The 26,320-nt window shown below is 38.5% G+C and overlaps 1 long non-coding RNA gene across 2 annotated transcripts; it reads right to left on the minus strand.

Moving 5' to 3' along the window:
• On the minus strand, window positions 6,853-16,605 carry LOC110396941. 2 transcript variants are annotated; one of them, XR_002437383.1, is made up of 6 exons: window positions 16,578-16,605; window positions 16,334-16,399; window positions 10,024-10,114; window positions 8,114-8,225; window positions 7,919-7,971; window positions 6,853-6,978 (listed from the first exon to the last, which is right to left on the minus strand). It is a non-coding gene; the product is annotated as an uncharacterized LOC110396941 (long non-coding RNA). The 2 variants fall into 2 exon arrangements; XR_002437384.1 differs by lacking the exon at window positions 7,919-7,971.

Consider the following 26,320-nt stretch of genomic DNA (forward strand, 5'->3'; position numbering starts at 1 on the left):
AGGTATCTGAAACACCTAACTGTGCAGGAAGCTGTTGCCATGCTCATCCCTATATGATCCTGAAACATGTACAGAAGCCAGCACTAATTCACTTATTTAATCAGATACTGCACAAGAATTTATTTTGTGTCGAATTTTATCATAGTTAAACTCTGCTGAATTTTTCTTTCTAAGTCTTCTCCCCCCCCCCCCCAAGGAGCATGCACCTTGAAAAGACAAAGTTTCTTTCAAAAACAGATTTGCAGAATCTGCAAATGGTTCAAAAGTTTGTTTCCAAATAGGAAAATAAGATAAGATACCTAGTCACTGTTAATGGATTCTACTAGAATTAAAAAAAGAAAAATCATGAAAGCCTTGGCTCACTTAAGCATACTGAATCTCATGTCAGCTTTCTCTTTTCTGAAAGAATAGTCTGATGCCTGGATCCAAAAGGTTCTCTAATACAGACTTCTTAATATCCTGCTTTGCCAAAACCATATTTTATCAGCCTTGTTATTGACTTGTAGATCCATTTTAACTGTAAATCAATCTGAATATAAATCTCTGTCCTCAACAAGCTAAAAAGGCTAAAATTTCTATCCTATTTTTTTCAGTGCTTCCATATAGCTCAATAAAGAGCCGTAAAAAAAAAAACCCTCCAAATTTAACAGTGATGTCAGCAAGAGGAGCTGAAAATGAAATGGTTTAACAAAACTGAAGTTAAAACAGAGAATTAGAAGCCTATGTTAAAGACCTATAAACAAAAATATTTTTAACTTTATGTTCTGTTTTGTGATATTTACATTCTGTAACGTTATATTACTCAGTAGTCTGTACTGTGTATTATCATGTATACATCATTTTAGAACAGGAAAAAACGAATTTTCTTGTGCTGTCTTATTGAATCTTCAAGTTGAACAAGAAAGTATGAGATGGTGAAAGATCCTTTCTTATTCATCTTAGTGGGAAGTTAATTTTTAATCTTGACTTTGTCAGTTTTATGAAAGAAGGAATTACAGTTAGAATTCAAATCAATAATAAATAAGAATTAGGTTACCAATAGTGGAATTTCATTTTCTTCACAGCTGTGCTACACAGTCACTTAAGCTTTTTTATGTCACATTTTCCCGAGCTAAAAAACTTACACACTTGCTACAGTAATGTCTGCCAGGGTTCTCTCATGTTTTTCTCCTAGAAATAATTGGAGCCACAGGGTTTATTTTCAAGCTGGTGAAAAACTTTTCAGTGCATTCCCTGCTACTAAACCACAAAATGTCTCTTCTAGATGATGCAAGCCAAGCTCTTGAGAAAAGAAACTTGTTGATCAAATTCCCTTGAGTGAATTCTACTCAAAAGAGAAAAAGTGGCATGGAGTCCTAAACACTTTGCATGGAGTTCTTGCAATGTACTCTGAGGAGCCTGTTTTAGCAGGGAGTTTGGACTAAATGATTTCCAGAGGTTCCTTCCAACCCCTACAATTCTGGCATTCTCTGATTCTGTGAAAATGAAATAGAATCACAGAATATCCTGAGTTGGAAGGGACTCACGTAGATCATCAAGTCCAGATACCACCTCCACACAGGACCACCCTAAATTCAAACCCTATGTCTGAGAGCATTGTCCAAACGCTCCCTGAACTGTCACATGGGGCCTTGCCACTGCCCTAGGCAGCCTGTTCCAGTGCCCACCGCCCTCTGGTGAAGAACCTTTCCTAACATCCAAACCGACCCTTCCCTGACGCAGCTCCATGCTGTTCCCTTAGGTCCTGCTGCTGCCACCAGAGAGCAGCTCAGTGCTGCCCCTCCATTCCCTGCAGGCCGCCACAAGGCCTCCCCTCACCCTGCTCTGAACAAACCAAAGGATGTCAGCTGCTCCTCATACATCTTGCCCTCTAGACCCTTCACCACTGCTGCAGTCATCCTTTGGATGCACTCCGGTAGTTTTTATGTCCTTCAAGGTGAGGCTGTATCAGTGCAGAGTAGAATGGAATAATCACAGATTAGACATCTGCATGCAACCAAACCACAGCTTAGCAAATGTGATCTTAACATCTCACAAGAAACTAAGGGGGATGACCAATAAAATATTGTTCATACTCACTGTTGTGGTTTAACCTGGCAGACAGTGAAGCAATACATATCTGTTCACTCACTCCTCCACAGTTGAATTTGGGAGATCATTGGTGTATATTATCAGTACTCTACTAAAACCAAAACACACCATATCTGCCACGATGATGAAAATTAATTATCCCAGCTGAGAGCAGGACACTTACACATACATGACTTAAGTTATTATGCCTTTGATTATTCAGCATGGATGAAATACTTCTAAGCATAATATGAATTTCATCAAACTTGGATTTTGGACATAGATCTTGGAAATATTTAATAATATTTCTATTAAATAATGTACTTGAGGTCCCTTAACGCAAGATAAGTACAGACTAAAATAAGTGACTGGTAACCTGTAATGGTATTTTAAACATGGATGTGCTTTTGTAACCAGGGTAAATTGACACAGAATTATGTTGTATGTGAAGAAAGAAAAAACTTCTGGTAACACCTGAGATCTGAAAAATTTCCTCTCCTCTTCCTTCATTCCTGGCCTTACACCCTCTTCCTACAATAGGTGAGAGATCTAAGAAGAGAGCCCAAAGAGCAGGAAGAATATTGCTAGCAAATGGTTGGGATTTAAAAGTGAAGAAATGTGTCAACTGAGAAGAAAACTCAAGATAAATTAGGAACCACTAAAGGGAGCATAAAGATCTGGAAGCTGAGGAATGAAGAAGCAGAAGGTTAAAACTACGTAAGTCAACTGCACTACCTCAGCTCAGGTTTCTGTCTGTAGACTGATGCTAGAAACAAAGGGAAAGAAGGATAGGCAGGAAAGAATAGATGAAACGGATATAATCACAGCTGAGCTAGAAACAGAAGTCAAAGGCTAGATATGTACTGCAGGAGGAAAAAAAAAAAACATGAGAGACACCCTATGTTCAAGACGTCCACATCCTTTGTAACACCTGTGTCTCCTATTCTGCTACTAAACAATTATATTACATTAATCCAAATAAAACAGATGTAATGCACTGTCCTGAAGAGGTAGCCAGGTCTATTGTTGCTATAGCTCCAACTTCACTGGTTGGTTTAACAACTAAGTGAATGTAACATATTTAGAGAACAGACAATAGAAAAGTAAATAAGAAAAAGTTGACACATCAAGGCAGACTTCTCATTTGGCTCCTCCACTTCAATTTCACACATCCCTCCACAGCAGAAAGGTGACTAGAGACATCAAGTGTCCAGGTTGCAATATCCTTCACAGTATTAGACCACCTGGTCTTTTCTTTATGGCTCTGTTCAGCCAAAAATGTGTGATTTTGGTGCCCAAACCATAGTTGGGTGACATAGCATTAGGCTCCTGATTAAAACAAAGTACAGTTTGTTGTTCACCAGATGAGGCATTTGGTGAATTCTGCTTAACTCTTTGCCACACAGTAATTGCCACCTGAGCTAGAAAGTGCATGTGTTGTGGAATGCTCCTTTATACATGTCCCCATCACGCACTGCCTAACAGCCATTTGGCTATCATCAGGTACAAAAGATACAGGGTTTTCCCATAGATCTACCTCCCCTGCTGAATACTGCTGTGCACAAAAGCAAGATGAGATACAACAGAGCTCTTATCATTGTTATTGCAGGAAAGTACTGAAATGAAAATGAATTAACTGGGATGTGTTCGACAACAGACCATATTTGTTTGGGTTAGAAATTTCAGTTGTTCCAGCCCATACCTATTGATTGAAATTAGACATTTGGGTAAAATCAGTTTTTCAATTGTCTTGTTAGCAATAACTCTGTCAGATTCACATGATAACTGAAGTGAAAAAATGGTATTAACCTGCATCTGTCTAGAGTCCTTCTCCTCCTGTTTGTTTGTTTTTCTTTCCAAGTTATTTCAGTATCTCATATTGAAAGAAAAAATGCAATTTCTCTATCTACATCCCAGGCAAGACCATCCTATTCTGTTTTGGGCATTCCATGCAGATACCTCGCACAGACATCAAGGCTGTTATTCCCAAGGATAGGACATTGGTTTGGGTTGTGTTTTTGTAATTATATGCATTGTAAATCTTACTTAAATAGCTACTTATGGACAAAGTCCTATTTTTGGCTCAGTTGAGTAAGTCAGTATAAAAACCCTTTGTCCTCACGAGAATTTCTTTCAGCAGCTTCCAAAAAAAAAAAAAAAGAACACGGGCCAAATGCCAACTCTCACAAATTTAATGAGTGATACAGCAATGAGGGGACAAGCTTTGTCAAACTTATCTTGACAAGGAAGTTATGTTTTTGTTGTTGCTTTTTTATTTCTGAGAAAATGTCCTAAGTTCAAAATATTTCTAGTTTTGCTACCAACTTGGTGATAAGTGCAGACCAAGCAGGCAAGGAAAGTGAAACACTCCATTTCATTCAAATTTTTTTCTACTTTTTCAACAAGGATATAAGCTACATTAGCAAGGTAATGGAGAGAGCATACTGTTCACACCTGTTATTGCCTGCTTTCTGATTACCTTCCAGCTCTACTATACGTTTTTTCTAAGCAGCAAGTCTACTGACAGTGAAGAGCTAGATGGGGACTCATTAATGAGTAACAGATCTAGATTTATGATCCTTCATGGGGAAACTTCAATTTCCTCCCAGCTCCCTCCCTCACACAGCATATTGACATTAGATGCAGGAGAAAGAGGAAACAATGTTTTTGTTTACAACTCTTATCATATCCTCTTAAACCATGTGAAGGTGAATCTGATATTAGTTTTTCATTGAACAAAGAACAGTTGTAGCAAAATTCAGTTTCATTTGCAGACAGGTCAAGAAGCAATGACTAAAACCTTATTTTTCATTTTGTTATACAACATACACACCACAAATCCGTTTTCATAAAAAGTGGCATGAAGGGAGAACTCATTGCAGCCTTCCAATAATTAGAAGGAATTTATAAATACGAGGGAAATCAATTTTTTACATGGGTAGATAGTGACAGGACAAGGCAGAATGGTTTTAAACTAAAAGAAAGGAGATTTAGATTAGATGTCAGGCGTAAATTTTTTTTATAGAAAGAGTGGTGAGGTGCTGGAACAGGCTGCCCAGAGAGGTTGTGGATGGCCCCGTCCCTGGAGGTGTTTAAGGCCAGGTTGGATGGGGCCCTGGGCAACCTGACCTATTACTTGATCTAGTGGCTGGCAACCCTGGCTGTGGCAGGGAGCTGGAACCTGATGATCCTTGAGTTCCCTTCCAACCCAAGTCATTCTATGATAGTATGATTCTATGGTAAAATCTATGAAGGTCAATATTGATGGCAACCAGAAAAGCTTTATATCGCTTCAGATATTTTAGAATTTCCTGAAATTTTTAACTTTAAATCTTTCCATATAAATCCCTTACACATAAGAAAAGCAGCAAAAGTGACCAGAGCACAGAAGATCTACCTCTTTTAGTGTCTTGAATGTCATTAGTGTACTTTAAAATAATATTTTAATTCAATGATACAGTAGACTCGAATCTTAAGCATTTAGGAAAATTGTTGAATAATTTTTTTCCATGTAAATTATTTTTCCTTGCAGACCTCCACATCCAGTAAAGCTCTTTGAACAATCATCAGTAAAGATGTGATTACTGAGATCCATTTGATGAGAAGAGTTACTATTGAATGCTATTAGAAAAAAAGAACAATTGTTTTGGCTCTAAACAACAGAGCTCTTCAATTCTCTGTCTCTTTCTTAGACTCAAGATGAAAAATCTGACATAGTTTTAACTGTTCTGGTTGCATACTTAAACAGGCACAGTGACATTTTACTAAAAAAAAAGTATATTTGGAAGAGGACTCCTGGGATGCCCAACTGAAGTACAAATTCAATGAAGTATGATACCATATAATTGCTGTAATGGAGAAACATGACAGTGGTGCAACAAAAAAGAGAAAAGTCATCAATCATGTCTGAAGCATGTGAGAAGAACATAAACTTTGCAACGCTCATTACCATTACTCTTTACTATGCCCCTAAAATATATATGAAATGGTTTTCCTGCTACTGTTCCAAATTAAACATGTGAAACTAATTGGTTTCTTTAGTTGGTTCATTGGCTGCTTGGCTGGCAAAATTTCATCACTAACAGAGTTAAGAACAAACAGAAGATTCCACATTTTGACAAATCACAAGTATTAATTGCCATTTTGACATTTTTAATAAAAGTCTCTGCATTAAAATTGAAAGAAATTTCAGAATAAGAGATTGCTTTAGATAAGACAAAAATGTTCTGACGTTCCAAAAATGTAACAAAACATTAAAGTACCAAAATGAATAATCTGGTAAAAACAAAATAAATTAGCTAATTTTCCATGTCACTGAACTTAATTCCCATCAAAAAACAGTTTAGTTGAAATAATTTGCCTATAAGAGTTCCAAGTGAGAAACAATTTCTTAGGCATATTAAAAAGTTTACCTCTTCCACTCATCTCCCATCTCCCTGTCCACTTTCCCTGTTCACGACCTGAAAATAATGGGTTCATAAAACCAATGTGCTGAACCAAGTATGAAACTTCACTTTTTGTGTAAAAATCTCTTCAATAGTTTCTATGTTAAAATGTTAATTATGTAGCAAGGTTTAAGAATAAATACAGTCTGTGGTAGGACTCCTTGGTTCTGCTGCACTTCTAAGAAGTGGCAAAAAAAAATCTGTGTCACCTCTGCACCACTTTTGACATTTAAAGTGGTAAAGACTTCCACAGTAGACAAAACCTTGTGCACCAACAAAATATTAAGTATTAAAGATTCATCATTAAAAGACCCATAAAAATATGCTGCTACTCATGTGAAAAAGTCGTGTCAATATTTAATTGCTATATGTTTTAGTTACTTTGCTGCTAAACATCATTTGACTTGATATTTCTTGGTTTACAGTATGTGTGAGTCAGCTGTCATCAGGAACTCATGTTGATCTGCAAACAGAAGTAGACAATCTGCTAACAAAACAGAACTGATATGTAGATTGAAAATGATTTCTTTTTCATTTAAGGCCAAATTGGCTAACCCCACACTCCAAAATGGAGGACATATCAGTCAACAACATCTCTCAACATCGTTTATTAGTTCAGGTCTTCATTATTGTATTAGAGTGAAACTGGTAATGCATCTACAGTTATACACACAGAGTTCATAATAAATTACAATGATTTATCACTTAGTTTCTAGCATAATAAATTATTTATGTCATCTATAATAATAATGATGTTGGTTGACAAGTCCCAAATATTTCCCTGCCAAATTATTTTTCTTTACTTATATACTTCCCCCTCCAAGGAGAGGAATCTTTATGTCCTATTGACTTTTGTCTCCTCCCTCATAACCAAGGAAACATTTTTTTTTTTTAAGCATTATTGAAGAAGGAATGAAGATTCCACTCACAACCTTGAACTTACTCATCTAACTTGGTTTTTCTATACCCTCCCATCTTTAACTGAGTAAGACTCTTCCTAATGAGCTTGACAGAACAAAATATAATCGTATCTGTCCTGTGGCTGTTTTTCCTTAGGCACCTGCTTTTTCCTCATCACAGATGCAAAACGTTCTCAACCTATCTTCACACTTCAAATTTTCACTTGAACCCAGGGGTATCCCTTTGCAACTTCAGAACGCTTACCCCTCTGCTTTCTCACAGAAAGATGTGAACTACAACCCCAAATATTTCTCCTCTATTTTGGAGGAGTCTGCTCAGTAAGTCATTGCCTACTCCTTCCATCTGGAAGTGCACATCTTTATGCTCTGTCCTGTGCTGTCCACACTTCTGTCCTCCATGGCCAGAGAAAAAAGGATTATTTAGAGGAACGCAATTGCCAAAACCTACTTAGGGGAACACATGTTTTGAGCACAGATGTGTACCTGTTTATGGATTTGCGTGGAAATGCTGGGAGAAAGGATGTGCTTCAGGAAACCTGGTAAGGTATAGAAAGGAGAGGTGGTGCAGAGCCATTCAGGCTCTGGGAAAACACAGAGAGTCTCCTGAATAACAGGCTTGGTGCCACTCTACAAGACCCAGCCATCTCACACTTCTTTTCACCTCTTGGGAGAAATTACCAATCTATCCCATGCTGGAACACTATCCAAAGTGTATTCCCTCTTCCAGACCATGGTGGACCATCAACCTCCATGAGACATGCCTTCAGTTGCAGAAATGACTCCCATTTTCCTGCACAGCAAAACAGGCAGAAGTCTGTCCCCTTGTAAAGTCAATGATAGTTATTCCCATTGAACATGCCCTTGTTGTGTCATGAAGAGCCTCAGCATCACAAAGTGCTTACAACAAAAATGGAACTAGACTGGTGCCCCAGTGAAAAGCTTCAGGCAGTGCTTTTGGGATGGAGTTTCTGAAAAGAACCCATTTCACATACACCAAAACTGCTCTGAGAACCAAACTGCACATGAAAAATAAAACCAGAGTATTTGCTTCACAGACACGCACTGCCCTGAAGCAAACCGGCCAAGCATGGTCAAAAAAGACAGAGCTCAAAAGGGGCAGCTCAGAAATGAGGTGTCTTCATTCACTAGAAGCTTAAGGCAACCATGTTCTTAATGCCTCAGATACCTAAAAGGCAGAGGGAAAGACTGCAGGATGAATTTTCTGTTGAAGCTTCATCAGATTCCTGTCTTATACCCTTTTTCCATCCTTAAATATCACACTTAACTTTGTGTTTAGATACCAGTGAAAGACATATGTAATGCTTCTCTTTAGGTATTCAAGAATCACTCAAGTTCTTGCTAACATGCTCACTAAGTCTGTTTAGATATGCAGATGTGAAGACTGTTTTCACCCTCGGTGAAGGGCTTTGTGTAGAGCCTAAAAGCCGGAGAAGCATTTTTTCCAGCTTGATATCAGATATCAAATGTAAGTTTTAAATAAGAATTCTTGTAACAGCTGTCAAGAGAAGGCAGAAAATCCTTGTGGCAGGAAATTCAGGTACTGCTGGTACATTTGTTTATGGGTGTGTGTGACTGAATGGATGTGGAAGTCTTTCTATTTGTTCTGTGCACTGAATACAGCTACTTTGTTTGTTTTTATTTTCCTTTAATGTCTAAACCCCACCTGGAACATAATCTAATCTACAACTGTGAAATGACTTGAGAAAAATCATTTCATATCTTGAAGATGAATTTCAAGACCAGGAGGTATGACTTGTTTGCACTGAGGAAAACTTACCCAATGGTTAGTTATTTGTTAGGTAATAACTTACTCTACCACTCTGCTTGTGAATCTCTGTGCTTTCTAACGCAACAGTGCAATTATGACACCAGGTATGAGTACTTCTTTTGCAGTGAAGAGCTATCATTACAGTAATTGTATCCTCAGTTTTGACATTCTCATATTTGTAGTAAATAGCTGATATTAACAGTATCTACATGGCATTTGGATAAAAGCATTACAAGTCTAAGCTGCAATTATATTGTATTTTCTAGAGAGGTCAGAAATGTGTTTCATAAGAATGCCTCCAAATTGCTAAAAATTCTCTTGTAAACATACTTTCCACTGGGTTCAAAAGTTTCTTTGAGAAATAATGAGACAGAAGTTTCACTCAACTTTTTGAAACAGAATTGATAAGGCCATGAGCATTTTTAGCTGCCAGATTTCCTGGCACCTCACTGTGCAGCATCTACAGAGGCAGCCTTAGGAGGAAGTATGGAAGTTATCCAGGTAGAGAAATGGACCTGCTACAAAAGGATGGACTTAATTAACAAGAGAGATGTGACTTATTTTTGTAAGAAAATACATTGTAATCAACATACTCCTGCTGAAGACTTCGTCTCATCATGTTCTAGAAGATGGTTTTCCTGAAAAAAATATGATCAGGAAAAAAAAAGAGACTTTTTCCCTACTGAAGTGAATATCTTTAACTATGAAACTCCTTCTAAGTATACCTCAAGCATGAATTTTTAAAAAGCCTGACAAAGAAATAAAAGTAGACAAAGAAATGTTACAGGAAAATGCATACCTTGAACCAGTCCTTACCACCTTCCCCTTGTGCCTTTGATACTGCCTATTTAAATTTAACTTGAAGGCAGTTTAATAGTTTCTTTCTGAATCTGGAAAGAAAATTGGATTAAAATTCCATATCAAATTCATTCAGTAGAACCAAAATTATAGAAGTGTAGAATACAACAGACTGATATTGGTTGTAACTACGGAGAGGTTACCCATTATTGTTCAAATAGATGAATAATTATTTGAACTGCTTCCTGTGCACAGACAAAGCTCAAATACAAGGTAGAGTGAATGAAGGAGCAAACACCAGAAATGTAAAAGTGTTAACTCATACTGAAAACAAATAGTGGTGCTGTAGAGACTTCACTATTAATGGCCCTGCCATGTGCACTTTATTAAGAGAAAAGATTGTCTTTGTTAGATAAGGTGTTATGGAAGTGTAGACATATGTCTTTGTTAATGGGCTTTTTGTACAAGTCTGATAGGGAAATAAATGCACTCAGAGTGGAGTGCTGATATGTGATACGCAGTTGGGTGAAAGATCTTGCTGCGGCTGGAGAGCAAAGCAGCTGTGGGAAGGGGGAGCTTGGGGCATTCTCTGATGGTAGAGGGCACTGGGATGGAACTCTCACATGGGAGTTTTCAGCATGGAAAGATAACACCGTAGGGATGCAAGGGGCAAAGAAGGATGTGGCAGTTTTGGGGCCCAATTTAGGTGTGCAAGAGCTTAGAAGTGTTCTGCAGTGCTGTAGAAGATGCTAGAGGACAAGAGTCAGCCCTCCAAGAGCCTCCCACATTGTGCCTTTCCTGGCTTCTGGCAGCATTCACAGCCACCACCACCACAGCAGCAGCCGCCGCCGCCACCCTTGAGAGCAAGATGATCATTCTCATCCTCCATTCCCTCTCTTCTTGCTATAGCAAATGCACCTTATTGTGCCTCCTGACAGAACACCACCAAAACCAGTCAGAGTCACAGCCTACTACTGTAGGAAAAGGTTGGGATGACAGAGGCCAGAAGGGCAGGGGATGCTGCCTGCACAGCAGAACAAACATCTGCCCCTCCATTCTTGCTTGTCCTTCAGCCTCAAGAAGACAAAGAGAGCAACTCTCTTTCTCTCCCCAGGCCCAGACAAAGCTGACAGCTTCCTACCCAGGCTGCTGGCAGATATGCCCTGAGCAGGGCAGGAAGTCTGTGGGACCTGCATTGAAGCACAATTTCTGGCTTTGATTTGATAGATATTTCTATCTAAGTAGTGGCTTAGGTATAGTCTACCCTTCTCTGCAGCATGGAGGTGGGTTTCTGTGAAACATCCATGCTATCATACCGCTCAGCGAATAAATGCAATTTCCTCAGATCATTTGTCAACAGCAGCAGGTGCCACTGAAAACATTTCAGGCTTTCTGCATTTCTTCTCTCCCTCTAAGCCTCTAAAACACATTGTGTTTTCTGCCTTGCCCTCTGATACAATTTAACTGAAGCAAATGAACAGAAGCATTGAATTTTGAAGGACGTAGCTTCTTTGCAGTAACAACTTGAGAGGATGAGTTCTCTGGGATACCTCTCACTCAAATTATTTTACAGCCCAGCAGTGCTCCCTGAAGTACACACGCACTTTGCTCGTGCCTTTTTGTGCTGCATTGGAATCAGATAGAGACGCTCCCCAGAAGCTATCAGAGGTGTCCGCAGACAGCTTAGAGTAATTTATCCAGAGAAATGACCTAACCTGGGGAAAAAAAACCCTGAGTTGCTATAGCAAAGTCCGCTTCTCACAGGTAAGGGTGCTATTTTTCAAACCAGCAAAGGCTGCGGAAATGTATACTTCAACTGGATTTTTCCCTTGAAGGAACATAGTATTACAAGTTCTGCTGATGCTGATAAACATATCTAATTATCCAACACATTTTATTTCATATCTGCTATTCCATTTAGGTAAATGGTAAGTTCCTGCTTGCTAGAAAAGGATGTGGCCCCAAATTAAGTACAGAACACTTTGCAGATAACTGGGTATTTATCTCAGATTCCTAGGAAACTACCAATAAAAAAACTCATCTTTTTCTGCATATAATCCTAATGACACTGTGCTTAAGGAGACATTAACCACTCTGTCACTACATTGCTAACATAAATTGCTTTGCTGCTGCTGCATATTTCTATCTGAAGCTATGCATTTGAAAATCACTATTTGTGACCAGTCTGAAATTACAGTGTTATTGATTGGCTGTTGCACAAAGGCAGCTCTTGAAAAGCATGGAATTATGATGTACATAGATATAATTGATAGGGATTTCTTCTATATAATGTTTGCATTTAGTCACTAAAATGACATATGCACTTCTACAGTTATGTCATGTGACTATGCTACCATTGTTTCAGTCACAACAACTTATAAATTATAACAACTTTATTGAGAAATGAGCTTTGAAGTACAAGAAGGACATGAACTGGAATTTCTTTTAAGCTGATAACTGCCTAATCTTCACTGATGTTCACTAGTTTTTTTTCCATTTGATTAGAATTCCAAAAATCAAACCTCTTCCAGCAAAAGATTAATTGAAAAAAATCTGAAGATGTTTTACTGTACACTTTCAACCTATGGTACAGCAATATAATATAGGTCACTTGGGATTGTCGTTAACACAACTATAAACGTCAAATTAACTGTTAATCATAAAGTCTCATTACCACATGCAATGAAAATATTAATAGTAGTACTCCAGTTTAAATGATGTTAGTGGTTTCTTCATGAGCAGATTAAAAAAATTAATTAGAAAAGAGCTGCATTGAGTTTACAGTAATTGATTGAATTTTTCTATAGCTTTTTTCTTTTATCTGAGTGAAATTTGAGCTACTTTAGGGATTGACTAAAGAATATATATGCCATCCTGGTCTCTTGAATGAACTCTTCACTGCCTATGTTGAGGAAACATACCTAATTGGTAGGTGTTTCTTCTTTCTAAGAAATGTGGGTAACTGCGGTGTGCAGGAAAATACAGACTGAGGCACCTGTCACACTTCAAAATGCAAAGAAACAGGCAGCAGTGGATTTACATCACATCTTCCTGTGTGAAACAGGTAGCGGAAGGATTTTACTTGCTATTAAAAGAATACTGGAAAACCACAGGCATTTCTACACAAATATCCAACATGAACTAATATGCACTTTAAATTGCTTGAGCCAGCTCCAATGTGAAGGGCAACTTCCCAGGTGAGGGAGCCCCATGGTCAGCACCACTGTGCCTCAGCTCTGGTCCACAGGTTGCAGAGTTGATCTCTGACCAACCAGACTGGTGAGCAGGGAGATGGTCTGGGGACCCCCCTCAACTCTCATTGGTCTTATTAGAGACAGCCATGTGCTCAAAGAAAGGGGTTCAGAGTGCTTTCCACCATCTCACAAATAGTTTGTTTCATTTCCTGGGGCTGTCTAATAGCAGGGCCTAGGATAGTATAGCCCTAACTTTAAGTATTAGATATAGTAGAGCATTATCTGGTGTATAATTTAACAAATTCCTATAAGAAAGTATCTTCAATCATGATCCTTATTCATATAGTTACTTACCGTCCTCTAAGACCTTTTGTTCTAAGAGAACTTTTTTTTAAAAAAGGTTCAGTTCCTTCCATTTTATTTATTCATAATCTGCAATATCATTTTCTGTATAAGAAAAAGATATCAGCAATTATCCTTCCAAGCCACATTTTTAGCGGAAGTCAATTATACCGTTCATTTGGTACCCAATTATTCTACATCTATTCATTTTGATGGCAATTCTTCATCTCTGAGATTTTAATAAAAACGTGTGTTATATTTTCTTCACCTACATCCTATGCAAGTTAACAATGCAACAACAGAAAGCAGGCTTGGGCCCTATATGCGCTATTGAGAAGATGTACACTGCACAATGATGGCACAAAAGCTCTCCTTGAAATAAAGCTTACAAACTACACAAAGTCATGTGCAAGGTGACTTAAGTCAGAGAGAAAGGTGTGCAGGAAGGATAATGAGGGTAAGGTCCACATAGCACCAGACGCCCCCCCACCCCCTTTCCTGCTGAATGTCACTCTTGAGCCACAGAGTGAGAACAATAATTGGAAAGACACACGTGAATGTAAGTATGAGATGGGATTTGACTAAGGACCAAGCATCATGAGTGAGTGTGAAAATAAATGTACCATCATCTAAAATCCAGAATCACATTCCTCTCTTATAAGATAGTTAAGAGATTTATAGACCAGTAGTGAAAAAAATTGGTCTTCTGCAGTATCAGGACTCTTTTACATTTCTGCAATTGATTAAATGTCTTCTCTGACCTGTGTTTCCCTTCACTTACTAAAGTCTTCTGCTTTACTATGCAGCTATCTTTTGTCCTTACATGTGTGTTTAAAGAGATACTTCTAAGTAGTTTAAACATTACATTCAAGCTAACTGGAATGAATACATCTATATTTAAAACAAGGATCTATCACTGTCATCCAAAAATAAAATAAGTAATAGCAAAACCATTAGCCACTGTTAATGCTGCGACATGTAGCACTCTACAAAGGTATTCCTTGAGCAGCAGTTATTCCTGCTGAGGAGTCATAGCTCTGACTTCAACAGTAAGAAGCACAAAAGAACAACTTTAATGTCATTGATGAGTAGAGAAGAGGGTCAGAAGAAAAGGTCGTGCTACAACTCCCAAGTGTTGGATAGATCCTCACCAGAAATCTCAGAATTTCTCCATCATATGATACAGCCTCCTCCTAAGATTTAATTTGATTCTTGAGCTGAACGCTTGCCCTTGTAACTCAAGGTCTATATCTTATTTGCATTCAGGTCAGAATGTAACATGACTCAGTTGTAAGCTGTATGTAGGTGTTGTACTTGATTTTCCACAAGTGGAGACTATTTTGCCCTGTGTGTCATGACTCTGTTCTAATGAAACCCTTAATGCAGCCATGGCTGGCTACTTCATGGCTGTAATGGATTAATTATGATGAAACTACATTTTCAAGAGACTCTATAGTGCATTTGTGCTACAAAGAAAAAGGAAGGTTGGTAGTACTTTTGCACTGGAACACTGTTTGTCCAGACTCAATGTTCACTTATTCCTCAGATCTATTGTGGTGTCACATCAATTCACTCTCTCCAAGGAAAGTCTGAAGTTAATTCACTCCAGGTAAGGATCCCAAAATACAGTGTTCCCAAGGCTGAACTCTAGGCTTGCCTTCCCACAGTCCTGCAATACTCATGACAAAGCTTTGGAGCCACCCCCATACTTTTGTGACAGACCTCAGGACATGAAACACAAAGCCTCAGGCGCCTGCTCTGGAGACAAGGTGGGCTTTAACATCCCTTCAGACATCTTATGAACAAAAACCAAAAAATTATGATGTAGAGTCACAGAGCACCAGAAGATATCCAGGAGCAAATGCAAAGTCTAGTCTACTCTGGAAGGTGTTAGCCTTGAACTAGTTAAGCATATTAAACATACATATCTCAAGACAACATTACACTAGCCTTTGCTTCTCTTATTTAGCAGACTAAGAGAGCAAGCATTCCATCTTCAAAATTCTCTCTGAAAAATGAGAAGCTAAGATTTAAGTATTAGATTATAGACATTATCAATTATACTACATCTGTAAAACAAAACTGTGTTTTCAGGAAGGAAAAATTTTCATTCCTTAATATTTATTTCAGGAATATGATGATGATATAATTTAAAAGCTAAGTACCTCCAGCATTCCCTGCTTTCCTATGCTGACCTAAATTAATGTTGTATTTCATTACATAGTGTTTTTCAAGACAAAAGAAAGCAATACTTCCTATTTTATTATGCGGACCCACAACATCAGAGGTGGATGTCAGTGGTATGGTAGTAGAGGTTGATCCTTGCCAGTATTCCCCTACATGTTGTTTCCATGCAACGGATGGCAGCAGAGGGACAGTCTAACAGAATAACATCTGACACTGAAGTGCAGATGAAACAAAGACATGAAAATGAATTCCTCTAGAAGTAATAAAACTACACACATTGACATTCATCAGTGTTTGCTGAATGTTTGTGGAGAGCAGAGGACATGAATACAACGAGGCGGTGGGTGGGTTATTTTAGCAACTACAGTTGGTCATCTCTACTGGTACAGATTGTTACGAGCACAGCATGAAGGCTCTTATTCATTATTGGCAGAAATGCATAACTCATGATGGTAATTATGTTGAAAAGGAGTGTTTTGTAGGTAAGAATTTGCTCTTACAAGTAATGTTACTGTGCTCTTTGCATCTGTTATAATATCCATGGAAATAATTAGGAGGCATTACTTTCAGAGTGACCCACACACATACCGTTTCAATGTGATCACCTCAGACAGTGATCTGCTAGGAATTAACTTCACAGTTCTGAACCATTTACTGGAAAAAAAAAAAAAACCTGTAAAAACCAAGTACTTATACTGAAGCATGTTCAGGTTAAGTAACACAATGGAAAGCACAGCAATGACAGCACAGTAGCAAAGTCCCAGGCTACAGCAGGTAAGAATTCGCTCAAATAGGGCAGCTTCAAGCTCAGAAACAAAGGAAAGCTCCTTACCTTCAAAAGAGCACAAGTACACAGGGATCTCCAACAAGATACCCTACTTCCACTGCCAACCCTTAAATGAGGTCTGGGAAGGGGTGGATCCTGGCTCCACCCCTTCCAATCACTCAGGGGCATTGAGCTCCCCTGAATTCCCACCAGGTGCTAGTCATTGGTTCAGGACGTGTCTTAGCATTTCTGCTGCAGGTTAATAAACCTTAACCTTATATCATAATGATATAATCACATGAATGGAATATGTAAAATATTCTGGATTTTTTTTAACTGTATTTTTAAACACTACTTGTATAACAATTTTAGGTGTCTTCATTAAAGTTGACTTTTCTTTCAGAGGTTAAAAAAGTACTTCTTGAGTACAGTTTCAAATGCTCCTGTTAATTCAATTACTATGGATGCTGGGAAAAAAAAAAAAGCTAATTTGAAAATATTTTTTTGAAGAAAAACTGTATATTTTTCTCTCCAAAAAGCTGTTTTCCTGCTTTTCTACACTCCAGGCATCTGAAGATTCATTTATTTATACAGTTCTCTTTGAGCTGTGGAACTTTCAAGCCAAGAATTCTGTAAAAGAGTAGCTTCTCGTAATTATACAAGAAATTACATCCAAAAATAGTATCTTCACCTCGCTAGTATAAAATTTGATGCTGAGGATATATACCAAAAGAAAAAAAAACCCTTGGACTTGCCTGTTGGCTGGGCTGGACACCACAGAAGGCATGGGGAACATCCTTAGCAAGCTGCTCTTGCTCCAAGACTGTGCTCCTGAGGTCTCTCTTAGATTGAAAAAGTGTATGCAGAATAGTAAAGCAGCTAGCAGGAGAAATCCACTATTTTTGAGATGCCATATGTGGGCAGTGGACTGACTAAAGCCTAACACAGCAGAAACTGTCAAAGCATCATGCAAATGCTAACCAGAAATCTGAGGTTCACTCACCCAATGCTTTTCCAAGTAACTGTAGCAATAGACTCATGGTCTGATAGCTCCTTTTGTTATGAGATCTGTTTCCATTGGAATCCATTTTGATATTGTCAGATCTTTGCCTCTGAAATATGTAGGCTCTTTATTTTCTTAAATAAAGATGGTAATACTAGTAAACAGGTATTCAAGGCATGTAAAATATCTCTATTTTAAATTTTCAAGAGACTGTTCCCTCGTGGGGAAAAAAAAAAAAAGAAAAACAAATGAAATTATTCTTTTCTACTATGAAAACACTACATTTTACTTATTTCATTTTTCTTTTCTTGATCACAGGTATGAATATTGCTGCACAGAAATCATTGCTAGTTTTCTCTCCCTGTAATACATACTCATATAATAATAATAATAATAAATAAGAAAATATGACCACTTCTCTGTCTCTTTGCTGTACTGTGACCTTAAACACAGAAGTAAAAAAATGACAAGAAGATTTAGTTTTTCACTACATCTGTGACACTATTGCCAGGAGAGGCTGTGGTCTGTGAACAGAAACTCTCATCTGAAGTCTCGTGTTGGATGAGTTTGAGTTGGCTCTGTGTTCTCCCATTCATCCCTGCCCATGGAGTAGAGGCAGGCAGGACCATCCACACCTGTTAAAGCCCATGTGGAGCCTTACCCACAGCCACAAAGGCACGGGGTATGGCTCCTGGCCACCCTGTGAAAGGCAAATAGAGGAAGCTGGTGGGAGGTAATGTCCCAAGGCACCAGGTAAATTCTTAGTGACTTGGATTCAAGGTCTGTTCCTGGCTTGCTGGGCAAACTGTATCTGCTTAGAACAAGCAGGGCTACTGCCACTTGCCAACAGTGTGTAAAAAAGATTTCAGACAAAAGATTTAAGTTGTTTTACAGGTTACTTGAGAGATAAAATCAGAGTAATTCAATGCTTTTATTTAACTTTTTATGGAAAAGCATATAGAGAGGAATACAGTGGTGAATCATCAGTAATTTGGTGCAAATTCCTGGGAAGAATGGAGAATGATCAGAGCAGCCAAATATCCTCATATTTTGTCCTTTCCTTTTGATCCTTTTGCACTGAAGAAAAGTGCTCTCAGAGGACTCTCCTTCCAATATTTAAAGGGAGTTTATAAACATGAGGGAAATCAACTTTTTACATGGGTAGATAGTGACAGGACAAGGCAGAATGGTTTTAAACTAAAAGAAAGAAGATTTAGATTAGATGTCAGGGGGAAGTTATTTACAGAGGGAGTGGTGAGGTGCTGGAACAGGCTGCCCAGAGAGGTTGTGGATGGCCCCATCCCTGGAGGTGTTTAAGGCCAGGTTGGATGGGGCCCTGGGCAACCTGACCTATTACTTGATCTAGTGGCTGGCAACCCTGGCTGTGGCAGGGAGTTGGAACTTGATGATCTTTGAGGTTCCTTCCAACCCATGTAAACCATTCTGTGACTCCCAGGAACTGTATATCTAGCTATCCCTCTTAAGTTCTTGTGGATCTGAATAAGAGAAATGCGACATGAGACTGTACTGTATATCTGATGCTGTATATCAGAGCTTACAAGATGATTTCACAAATGTCTTTCCAACAGGATGGAGGCCAGAGCTTATTATCCAGTGAGAGCTATTCCATGCAGCAAAACATCTTGTGCACCATGTCCCCACAGCAACTATGAATTTCAGTGAGATCAACTCCTGTCACATTCAGAGAGAAACATTCCATCCACCAACTCCTCTATCTGCTGCCCAGCATTGGTGACTGTGTTTGGATGCTTTATTATGAGTGCGTAAAATCTTTGGATAACTACCTAAATTCTCCATCCATCATGGTGTCCATCATAGAGTTTTCATAAAACTTGCAATATTCATTATTTCTCTGGAGCCTAAGTTCCTGAAATCCTGTTGTTTCCAGAAAATGTCAGCTTTTTGTTTGTTTACTGTGGACAATTTACTACTTGTGGTTTCTGAGTCAATCGTGAAAAGCCGTGGTGAGCTTGTTTCTCAGGCTGGAAGGGCAGGAGGTAATTAAAAGGAGAAACCTCAGCTGTTTAAACACACGTCCCTAAGGGTACTGCATCCCTCTACATGACTGGGTCATGCAATACCTTCTGAGTGACTGGGAGGACAAAGGGGATGCAGTGGCACAGGTCAAGTGGCAGCAGTTACCTGCTGGGTGCCTGCCAAAATAGAACACATGCTGTGCACAGGGCTGAAGGCAAGAGCACGAATCTGGCACTGCGTTACAGTTGGTTTTCTGCTGCTCTCTCTTCCCTTTTATTGCTTGTGTTTTTCTTCTCATTATCTCCTTCTCTTGCTATTGTTTAACCTGCCTTGGCCAGTGAGGATGAGATCTTCCAGACCGTGTGCCCACTGCCACTATCCGAGCTCTAAAAGGCAATGAAAAAATGGATTACATCAGTAACTGGTGTTTACACTTGTTTTTTCCCCTTTATTATTCCGTATGTTTAAATAAGAGAGGATAGCTGTAGATAACTGTCACAACCACGGATAGCAGGTGGAGGTATGTGTGCTCACACCTCAGAGAAATCACTGAACGTTGCACTGCAAAGTGATTATCAATCTCTTGCCATCTCGGTATCTGTATTACATTAAATGAACACAGCAGAATTTGATAAATCGGTCAGAAGCCCTGAGGTCAACAAATCCTGGATACCTTATACTTCTGAAAATGAGTATTTCTATTCAAACATGCTTTGGAAAAAACCCAAAGGGTTGTTAACAAATAATTTGATTTATAAAAAGAGTAACTGGTTTATTGCTGCATAACCATAGGGGTTTATTTTGACTGTATTACAGACATCTCTGATTTGCAGTAAGTGCTGTGTAGACATGGGTTTTTGTATTTTTCTTATCTTCTTGCAACTATTCATTCTATTTCTTGCTTAAGATTCCTTTTGATATTTGTGGTTGGAGGCTTTTTTTACTTTAGTTATTTTCATTTTTCTGTGTTTGCATTGTTGTTTGTGGTAAGAGCAGTACTTTTTTAAGTGAAAATATTTTCCAAAGAAAGAAGCAAAAAGCAGCAAGAAAGTGCCCAGAAATGTTCAAAACCTCAAAGAAAAAGAAAAAAAAAAAGTGAGAGAGAGTGAGAAATCTCACAGCCTATCTTTTCAGCTGTCCAGGTGAAGGCTTCCTATGTTCCAAAGGATTTCAATGCTTCTGAGACTGCCTTCTTCCAAATGAAGAGATGTAAGGACTGGAACTCTTGGAGCTCACCATAAAACACTATTTGGGAGACTCAGGCAGCTCCAGAGGAAGCTGAATCCTTCAGTGCTGAAAGGCCCAGCCCAGGCAGCTACTTCGATGACTGCAGTGCTGCTGTGGTGCTGGAGCCCCACTGTTGAACTCAGCCCTGATGTTTCAAGGAAAGACTGTGACATGCCTCCTTTGATGCCCTATTGTTAAGAATAAGCTTCTTTAAGGGAAAGGCAGAAGTTTTTCTCCCCTGGCTTGCACTCTGCATAGCATGCAGGGTGGCACAGCTCCTGGTCACACTGCTCTCACCCTGGATGCCTCCAGATCTGCTCCGAGACAGCCAGTGGTGTCCATTGAGAATGGACACCCCAAATGCATGCTCCTACTCAAAGAGCAAAAGATATTAAAGCTAGCCAAAACAGAACCTAAATTTGTAGGTAGACTCCCTCCTTACTTACATCTTCCCCTTTGCACTGTGTGTGCAAGAGTGCCCAAGGAGACCATGCTCTTTGGAAGATGTAATAAGAGAAAGTTAGAAATCAGTGATCCAATTATGAAGTAAAAAAAAATCCAGTGTGCTTGTTCTGTGCAAAACAGAAACTTTGGTGTGTTGTTTATTTAGTGCTGGCAACTATTACCTCCTTTACTGGTTTAAAGCACAACAGTCAGTCACAGGCTATTGTTTCACCAGCTGAGCCATGTGTTGAAGTGAAATTCTTATGTCAAAAGGAAGTGTAGCAACATTACAGGGAGAACTAGGAAGGTGATTATGAGAAAAGGATAAGGAGTTGGCTTTTATGAAGGAAATTTTGAAAGAGGCACGCAGGGGATTAGCCAAAAGAAATCCAGAGTATACTAACTTGGGTCCTCACATGACTGTGTCAAAAGGAGAAAGAGAAAGAAAGAGATTAGCCCCTGAACTTGGAAAAGAGGGAATGAGAGTATCAAAATGTAATCCAAGGTCATGAATGACTAAGTAGAATTTAAAGCAAAAGATGGACTCCTTGAAAGGCAGTGTTTAAACCTAGTAAAGGATTTCAGAATAAACAAACAAACAGAGGCTGGAATTGTCATAAGTGACATGAAAGTACCATGATGAGGTTGCCAGAGTGATTTCATTAGCAGAGAATGATGGGTTAAACTACAGGAATGAAAACAAAAGAGGAAAGTCTAATCAGCATGAAAGGGACCAGTGGCCTTTTAAGTGTCCTTGAAAGCAAGATTTAAAAAAATAAACAGGAGGGAGAATTTACAAAGCACAGAATTGTAGTATAAACACATGTCACTAACATGTTTTCTCATGTCATGCTCTGACATTTCCTTGCTTCCTAATATATGTCATCTCAGACTGGTACTTCTACCTTTATCCTAAGTAAAGGAAAAGAAGAGTGAGAGGAGCAGATGTGGGGGTATGTTCCCTGCATGGCATAATTAAAAAGAGGGTGTGGGTCCCTCCTTTCTCACACTGCTTCAGTGACACTTGGGGACTTGTGCCTCATGTCATTCCCTCATAATGTAAGGCATAGGTGACAAAGGGCAGCCCTCTGCTTCCATGAGGGAAACCTCAGCAGAAACAGCAGCAGAAAATAAGGTGCCACACAGAAATGTGGAATGGCATTCTGCTGCTGAGAGGACATTGTGAAATGGGGAAATGGACATACATGGATATTCAAGGGAGATACATGGATATTCAAGGGACAAATAGATGGTTATTACTGTTCTCTCAAGTTTTGACATAGAGATTCAAAGATTTATTACCTCCCATAATGTCTGGTGTGGGCTGCGGAAGATCCAGTAGCATATAAGCATTTTAATGAAGGCTATCAAAATTACCTGCTTAAAAACCTGCGTTAAAATCCTTCCTTCAGTGTGTTGCATTTTATTGGATCAAGAATGCAAAGCAAACTTAATACTTCTTATTCAAAAACAAAATAAAAAATGCATTTAACAATTGTCACAGTTATTTGTATAACCTTTTCAGAAATGCTGTTTTTTTTTCTCTTTGCTTTTTGTTTACTTCGAGGTTTCTAGGTTTTGTTATCAGTAGTAACTGTGAAAAGTAATGAGAAAGTAATTTTTAAGAAGCAAATATGAAGTGTTTTACACTTTTGAAGAGTAAGTTGTTCAAGCAAACTTTTATTTAAACAACACCAAGGGCTAGCTCTTGTTAACAAAAGGTCAGCTTGGTCTGTGGCGGCTTTAATGAAGATCTAAATGTCACAGCACCAGATATGGTGTTTGCTTACGAACCAATCTCTTACATTTTAGTTTCTGCACTCTTGTTTTGCAGTAGGGATTTTGTAGTGATGGAAATATTTGTGTATGTGAAAGACACCAGAGCTAACACAGAGGGCTAAATCTGAAGCAAAGCTAATTCCCCTATGTGACTGCAGCATCACCACAGCTGTTTTCACTAATAGCAGAGGTGAAGCAGCCAGAGCAAGTTCTAAACAAACAAACAAAAAAAACTGATGTACTTTTTGTTTCTAAACACCTAGAGAGAGATCCAACTGATTCTAGAATGACAGCTGGCCGTTTTGGGAAGGAAATGTGCACAAGGCATCCTAATCTCATCACATGTATTGTACTTGATGTCGTAAGAGTCTCTTGTACAATGAAAAAATGTAAATTTTGGACTACCTACTGTTCAACTGAAATCTTAAAAACCTCTCTTTTCTTGGTTAATAGATTAGAATACATTCAGTAACTTATATTTTTCTTTTTATGAGTGCAGCTTAAGAGTCAACCTATTAGCATTCAGTGCTTTGAAAATTCAACCAGTAAAAAAAATTGCTTTGCAGAATCACTATGCCAAGCTGCCCAAAAACAACCTTCCAGCTTGCGTTCTCATATGAAACAGTATAAGAAGAAATCCGAAACAAAGCAGAAGTTAAACCAAAAAAAAAAAAAAAAAAAAACCTAACAAAATGACCTGCCTATTAAAGTTTGAACTTATCATCCTAGGTGGAATTCCATTATTTTGAAATTTTTGTTTACAACAGGAAGAGCTGATAATATTTACATTTTCCATGAAAAGGGAATTTATTAAAGGAGTTTCTCTGGAAAAACAGAACCAGCTCTTTCTGAAGTGTCACGCTCAGTCCTCAGCTGAGCAAACATGCTGCAGGCTCCACCACCTGTTTGGGCTATGTAATCCCCACCTTAAATATGGGGAAAATGCTGAGGCCTTCTCTGGGCAGGAGAGTCTGTGAGCCCTACATCCCCTCCCACCTCAAATGATGTAGGCAACTTGGCAAATTATCCAGGCATCAGACATATGGGTTAGACTGGTATTTTACATCAACCTTGCAAAATATTCTTATACACCAATCCATGAATATCTTTCCTTCATGTCTGCTCATTGTTGCAAAAAGACAGTTATATTAATATATTAATACCTTACGACCATTGGTATTATTTTCTAATAATTACAGAAATGTTTTCAGTAATTTCCACCAATGCCTCTCCTTACTAAGGTACAGACAGAAGCTGTGTGTCCTACCAGTAGCAACTGAGGATTTAGAGTCCAATTGAATTCACTTGTGTCAATTGTGAATTAGTGTCCGAAAATTTTTGGTTATTCCTACACAGCAATGTTTGAATTGCAGTGTATAACATTTTCTGAAGTTATACAGAAACAGTTAATAGTCTACCGCTGAGCAGAATAATTCAGTGTGAAGTTCAATATTTTCTTCCCTGTTTTCTACTAGTTCGTGGCACAAAAGGGAAAATGTTGAGTTACATGGATAAGCCACTGCTGCTATTTTGTGAAAAATAAGTTCTCACTGGTATTAATTATTTCTGACTGTACTTTATGATTTCACTATCTTTTTAATATTTTCTAATAGTTTTTTTTCAGATAAAGTATACCTTTCACATCTGATTTTCACAGTGCTTGTTGTCATATGCTTCATTTTTCTGGTTTGCATCTGGGACTATGTTTGATGAAATGTAGAGCTTGTCATTTTAATATTAAAACCACTATTTGTACTCAGAGGTATATCATGCTGTTTCTAGGAGAGATTCTAATCAGAAAATTCAACTGTGTTAATGTGCTAAACTTGGGTTGTCTACTCTATAAAATTATATTCCTTGTGACAAGAAAGTGTACAATTGCTAAGAAGAGGGTGCTAGGGACTAATTTTTTGCATTGATAAACATGCTACAAGATGGATGACCTCAAGGGAACAAATGTAGCACAGAGAAGCATGTCCCTGGGGTGACAGACTGTCTTGGCCAAACATGCCTGGAGCCAGTTAGGTTCAGAGACAAGCTGGGGACTGCAGCTGGAGCATCACCAAGTGTGGGCAAGGGACCAAAACAAGAGGATGCTCAGACTCCTCATCCCAATCCTACTCATAGCAATGATTACAAGGATGCTGCCATGGCTTCTTAATCATCTGCTCATGGCCCAAGGGCAAACAAATATAAAACTCATCTGAACTCCCAGACTGGCCCATATTTTTGTCCGTGTTTGAAATTGCCCCAGAGCCATTATCTGCTTGGGAAATGGTCCTCATGTTGTTTTTTCTGGACTGAGTTCAATAAGTAGTTTTTCCTAAAGCCATGATCTTCGGGCCATGTTGACATGAAACAGTTCTGTCAGATGCAAAATGTTAGGGAATAGTTTTTGGCCCTGTTTGCTTTTCTCCCTAAATATAGGCACAATATAGTTGCTTTGGCAGGAATACTGTGGCTGGTATTAGAGTGGTTTTGAGTCCCATCCATAGAATGTCCTTCAGATTATTTTCTCCTTAAAATCTAGTTATATACATGAAAAATCACGTAGAGATCACACTTAGTTTTACCTAGATCTAGTCTCCTAGGAACTACATATTGGGAAACAACATATAGTGGAATAAAATGCGATGTTGTGGTATAAAAAAATAATTAATGCTGCACTGGTAATGAGCATGAAAATTTTATCTAAAATCTGAGGCACGTAAGTTAGTATACAATGTAATTTCAAGATCTTGCTAAAGGCATCAACAAATTTTTTTCTCTAAAAAAATTTCTGAGAAATATTTGACCAATGCAGTAGCTGCAATTTTTCTTTATGGTTCTGCGTTAGACACTTCAATCATTGTCAGTGGTTCTAGTTTCAAATTTTACTTCAATGTGAACTTCTGTCTTGTCTGCAGTTTCGTGATGGCAAGTTTTCTGAGTGAGAATAAATCACCTAAATCAATATCCTCATTTATAATATGTTTTATAGTAAAGATTGTGAAATAATTCACTTAAAAGATTTGCATTGCAGAACAACAGTTACCCCTCATGCCATGTACTCTTTGTTCCAAACAGAAATTCTGTTCAAATACTGTCATTTATGTGAAATAAGTGACTGTGGTGAGATGAAATAACTTTGTCTAGCTTGGTCCCCTCAGATTTTTATACCATTTTGGTGGCCTACCTTGAGGATGTATCTAGAGCATGTAGATGCTCCAGTCATATTATTCCATATTGCTGTGCCTCAGCTTGGAGAGATTTGACTCCAGTGTAGTTTTCATCCACACATTTGTTGAAGGTGTCTTATTTCTTTGCCTGCTTCTGATTCCTTTTGCTTTTCACCGCAGAGAGGTGCACATTGTCTAAA

The sequence above is a fragment of the Numida meleagris genome, chromosome 3, assembly GCF_002078875.1.
Source record: "Numida meleagris isolate 19003 breed g44 Domestic line chromosome 3, NumMel1.0, whole genome shotgun sequence".
Lineage (NCBI taxonomy): Eukaryota > Metazoa > Chordata > Aves > Galliformes > Numididae > Numida > Numida meleagris.